Genomic DNA, 5,835 nt, shown 5'->3' with positions numbered 1-5,835 from the left:
TTGGGATGATGAAAAAGTTCTGAAACTAGACAGTGGTAATGACAGTACAATATTGCAAATGTACTAAATGCCACTGAATTGTATACTGTAGAATGGTTAAAATGCTAAATTTTAGGTATATTTTAGTTCAATAAAAAAGGAATCAATAGAGGGAAATTGAGTGAGGATGGAGAGGAGTTTTCTATATGCTCTTTGCAGCATCCAATTATTTATAGATATTCCAAAGTATCATAAAAATATATTAAGCACTGACCAAGTATAGTATGGTGATATAGTTATGCTTTAGGATACACATTTATTATGAGGACAATAACTCAGATTCCCTAATGTCCATATCTGTATTTTCTAATATGTTTTGCTACTTGTTATTATTGCCAAAGTATTATTACAATTATCACTAATTAAAATACCCTGTAATATCTAATTTTTAAGGTGTCTCCTTGTACATTATCTTACTTGGTCCTTAAAACTAGTAAGTTGAGGTAGACTAAACCAAAATTATTTAGGAATCCCTTTGTTGAGAATCTTCACAATTTTCTAATTCCCTTCTGAATTCAGAATAAATCTCTCAATCCTTCTCACTTTCACCTACTCATCTTTACCAGTTTTAAAAGGGCTAAATGAAATGAATGTTTAGAGAATGATTAAGGCTTGGTTTCCATGACTAGGGGACAATATCATTTCTTGATTCAATTTGAAAAACCTGTTTCTTTTCTCTCCTTTTTTTACATTTATTTAAAGAGGTCTGAAAAGGCACAAATTTTGAGTTACTGAACTATAAGAAACACTCGAGAAAGCTATTACATACTAGGGATTTGGTTCATCTTTCCTATAGGAAATCCATTTATGCATATATTATGCAAATATGATATATATCTATATTAGTATATATTATATAGAAAATATAGTTATATACGTAATTGTGTTTTCTATAGTTTATAAATTAGTATGAGAAAAGAATTTTGGAAGAAGGAGAGGACTATGATCTTTATATTTTTATTTTTATTTTTTTTGAATCAAGGTCTCACTCTGTGGGTCATGCTGGAGTGCAGTGGCACAATCATGGCTCACCACAGCCTCAATCTCCTGGGCTCAGGTAATCCTTTTGCCTCAGCCTCTTAAGTAGCTGAAACTACAGGTACACAACATCATGCCTGGCTAATTTTTTGGTCTTAGTAAAGATGAGATTTCTCTATGTTGCTCAGGCTGATCTCGAACTCCTGGGCTGAAGCAATCCTCCTGTCCTGGCCTCCTAAAGTGCTGAAATTACAGGCGTGAGCCACTGCACCCAGCCATGGAAGAAGGAAGAAGGCTATGGTCTTTAGAGTTAGAGAAAATTACATTGACGAAAACAGACAACAAATTAAGAAACCACAAAGACTTCCAAGTGAAACATTCCAGATTCTGTTTTATCTTCCTCCCAATGAGGACCTGATTTCCATGATCTCCCACATGAAAGGAATCACTTTATTGAGCCATGAAATCAAACCTCAAGTTTTCCCACTGCTATGTCACTGTGGACATGTTTAGTCACATGCAATAATAACACACTCAAGACAAACTTGGCCAAGAATCAGATCTAGTGTCCAAGAGCCAAATAGCTCAATCATTGAAATGAAACTCACTGGAGGAGTCACAGAAAGTGAGCTGAGGATGCAAAAGGTCCAGTTATGCACAAGGTGCACTTTCATGCTACTTGATTTGTTGACTGACACAGTTGACCAGGGAGGCACTATTTCCAAAAATAAACTGTCAAAAAATACGTCAGAAACATTTAGTTACCTATGGCCTGTTTAGTATCTTCTATGCAAATAATTTACAGACATGTGAAGAAGTCAGTGGAGAGACCAAGTCAGGGGCAAAGGCAAAACATGAATGTGTCGGTGCCCAGGGAACCAAGGAAACTTCCAACATTCAAATCCCAGGATAGTCCCTTCCACATTGACTCTGGCCTTGGCCACATACCTTACTGTGGCTAAGGGGACATCAGCAAGTGCGACACCAACAGAAACTTGATAAGAACTTGCACACTGGGAGCCAGAAGCAATGTAATAAGTCCAATCACCCTGAGACAGCCATGCTGGGAGGACACCAAAGCAAGCTAGGTAGCAAGACCACCTGGAGAAGCAAAGAGGTGCTAGACATGTGAGTGAAGCTTCTTGGGTCTTCCAGATCAGCTACCAGACACCAGCTAAATGCAGCTATGTGACTTCTGCTGATTCTATATGGAGCAGAAGAAAAACTGGTCAAACCCTTTCGGAATTCCTAACCCACAGAATCAATCAGAGGAAATAATAAATCATTATTGTTTTAAGCTAAAATAAGTGAATTTTATGCAGCAATAGGTAAGTGCAACACAGGATCTGTTAGAGACATAGAAGAAAATTGCACTCTGGGAATAGTAAATTTTATTTGTTTACTTTTGGGGTAATCTGCTTAGCCGGCAGCTAGCAGAGAGGTCAGTCTGGGAATTCTGTCTTTGAGTAGGCTCTCAGGGATATCAAAGAAAACATTTTAATTGTTTATGGATTCTCAAGAAATCTTTGAGGGTTTACCATGGAGCATACTTGTGTAATGTCTGCTGTGTCCTTTTGTTAGCAGCTTTGACCTTGTTAGTTCAGGTCTGTACCATTCCACTTTTCAGAATTTTACAGAAAACAACTTTGAGATTGGGAAAAGACCAACTGGGAGTGGGCCTAGAAGATATGAACACTCCCCCATGCCCCATTTCACCCACTCATTTAAAAACAGCAGTAGTGGCATGGTCATTCTGTCCAGCCCTTCAGTCAATAGTCATGGCTATTGACTATTGACTATTGACTACTAACTCTGGAATGCCCTAAAGTGGCTCAGGACCTCGCAGGAAACTCTGGAGCTTTAGTTACAAGCATAGCATTGCACTGAGGGAGCAGGGATGAATGAGATGACAGGAACCTTGGCCCTGGAAATGAGAGTTGCTTAGTGGGGCCAAGAGGTCTACAGAAATCAGGATCTCCCTGTGTTGGGGTGTACACAGGTAGTAAGAAGGAGACTGAGAAACACAGGAAGAATCACACAAAGCAAAATAGAATTAAACTCCATTTATTTGGAAGAGGGAGTAAATCTTACTGGTGACTAGAGCCCTGAGGCTGCACTTTCTCCTCAGGAGGGAGGACTTGAGTAGATTGGGCTATGTCTGGCAAGGGCTGTAGTGGTTTGGTATCTGGGTAGATAAGCAGAAGTAAAGGAGCAGAATTAGTTTTCTCAGTCTGTGGCACCTCTCACATCAACGCAGAACCCACCTATGTGTCCTCTTTAGCTCTGTGTTCCCCCTGTCCCTATCCTCTAGGGTTTCCCCATTTTCTCTACCACCTCTCACCTGCCTGACTCCCCAGCTGGGCCTCAGGCCTGTCTCCCCAGAGCAGATAGGCAGAATCATTGAGGAACCGCTGGCTGCCGGTATGTTAGGCAGGTCTGTACTGGCCAGCGCTGTCCCCTGCCGCCTGGGGTAAAGTGGGAAAAAGGAAGAGAGTATCCAGGACTAAAAAGGTCTCCTGCATCCTGTTTTGCCTCCACTGTTTTTCAGTAGGAATTCCCTCCACCATTTGAATACAAATTTGATGGCGTCAGGTCCTGCAAAACTCCATCAATTTACCGGAACTCTTTAGGATAAAGTCCAAACTCCTTAACAAGACTCTTCAACATCTGGCCTGTTTCCCCCTCCAGCCTCATGTCTTGCTCCAGCATCCTGAACCCTCATTTCCTAGACAGCACCCCAAGCCCTCAAGTCTCCAAGAACTCGCACGTGCCTAGAATTTCCATATCTCATTACCATTGCGTATCACGAACCTCACCATCACTGGCATGAGTATTAGTGTTCTACTCCCTCAACTAAAACCTTTTTCTACACTATTTTAATCGTTTCTTGGTCTCTCATCAGACTGTAATTTCACTGAGAATAATGAATCCAGCACAGTACTTGACTCATTGTAGAAAATAAGTATTTCTTTAATGAACGAAAGGAGATGGGAGCATTTCCTCCACGAAGCTACAGAACATCTATTATTAAGCATAGGTGAGGATGCCTCATGATACCATCATCTCTCTACTGCCCACACTGGGGATAAAAGTCAAGCTCAAACCTTGGTTTGTGCAAGTGGAGTTAGAACTTTACCCAGAGCTAGAGAAGGCCGACGCCTGAAAACTCCACGGAGACACCCATCTGGAGCGAGGCAGGCGCCATTCGGCCGCTCACACAATCCCCCATTCGCCACCCCCCACCCCCACCCCACAGCGCTCCTCCATGTCCCCACCTCTGCTCGAGCACTCACGTCTCTGGCGCTGGGTGCAAGTGAGGCCCGGGACGAGGAGGGAAGAGCAGTCGCGACAGAGTGTCCTCTGCACGCCCGTGGCCCCCCACCCCACCCCCCGCCTCCCGCCCGCCAGGCCCGAGGCAGTCTCACCGCCGCAAGACTAGCCGCTTCGCGATGGTTCTCTCCGTGGGGCAGTAAAACCTCGCCAGCGCCTGGTTCTCGGGGTCTTGTGCAAGGACACGGTGGGCCGCCTGGGAGAGACAGCGGTCACTCCGGAGCCTGCGGCACCGGGCCCAGTCTCCCGGGCGCCCCCAGTCGCGGACACATCTGGTACAGGAAGTTAAGCCTCTGGAAGGCCTCGCGATCCTTCACCTGCCCCGCCGTCACCTAAGCTGCAGGGCCGGGAGCCAGACCGCCCGAGGTCCCGCCCCTCAGATAGCTCCGCCCCGGGCGTCCGCGCAAGGCCTCCGGGGAAGTGTAGTCCCTGAACCTGCGGACCCTTGTCGTGAGGCTCCAGCTCCTGCAATTCAAGTTCAGGGTCCAGTCCCTTGATGAGTTTTGGATTTCCTCATCTTCCTAAAGCTCCTGATCAGTTTATATTGCGTAGAGACTGCAAAGCCTACAGAAGCAATAGAGGCTCTTAAAACTGCTAAACATTTCCAGGACAGTAGACTGGGTATCCTTATGCAGCTTGGTCTATGTGCAATTTTTACCCTAGACCTTCCACCCTACTCTCGTGAAGCCAAAAGACAGAGGCCTGCAAGATCTAAAGAACTGACATTCAAATAAAGCACTGGTACCACTGGGGATGAGAGTGGGAAGGATCATGAGGGTGATGGAAGGAGGGAAGAGGGCCCCTGGTTCTCAGAAAGCACATCTTAACACTTTTCCACTTACCAAAGAAACGCATTTCCTGTTATACAGTGCTGGACACATGGTAGGTGATCTTCACTTGATGAGTGAATGGTTTCGAATTCCTAATCTTCGGGACAGCAAAGAAACTTGTCTACAGCATCCCTTGTCCCTGAAACATCACCCCACCTCCCACAGACATTCACTTCACATCCCTCCCTCTGATCTCTTTCTGTCTCCCATTTGTTCTGCCTGGCATCCTGTGACTCAGTTAATGACTACCAGTTCCTGAGGTTAGAAGCTGAGGGTTGAGAGCTGAAGGGGCAGAACTTAATGAACCCTGAGATGGGAGAGGACAGTCTGCGTCAGGAGAGGGTAAGACCTCTCTCTCCTCTCTCAGACTCCCTGCCAGGCGGGGGCAGAGAACCAGGCTTCCAGCTGGGAGGAAGCAAATGGCTGAAACCTCCTCTAGGAATAGTTTCACAAGTGTCCTCAGACCCAAATGAGAGAGGTATTTAAAATGTGGATGCTCAGGCCCACCCCAGACCTTGATCAATCACTGAGGGTGAAACTCAGAAACATTTTTAACTCCCAGTGATTCTTACACATCAACACAAGTCATCACCAAATGACAAACAACACAGAGATCACTTCGGTGATCCTTTGTCACACGTTATTTTTATCAACCAAA

General features: G+C 44.8%; 1 pseudogene; it reads right to left on the bottom strand.

Moving 5' to 3' along the window:
* Positions 1–3,065: 3,065 nt before the first annotated feature.
* LOC103274141 lies at positions 3,066–4,679 on the bottom strand (annotated as a pseudogene).
* Positions 4,680–5,835: the final 1,156 nt, after the last annotated feature.

This window comes from Carlito syrichta, unplaced genomic scaffold (assembly GCF_000164805.1).
Source record: "Carlito syrichta isolate Samal-C Ts95f unplaced genomic scaffold, Tarsius_syrichta-2.0.1 Scaffold314535, whole genome shotgun sequence".
NCBI classification, from domain to species: domain Eukaryota; kingdom Metazoa; phylum Chordata; class Mammalia; order Primates; family Tarsiidae; genus Carlito; species Carlito syrichta.
Note: the sequence above shows the minus strand (reverse complement) of the source record. Positions and strands in the feature narration are given on the sequence as shown.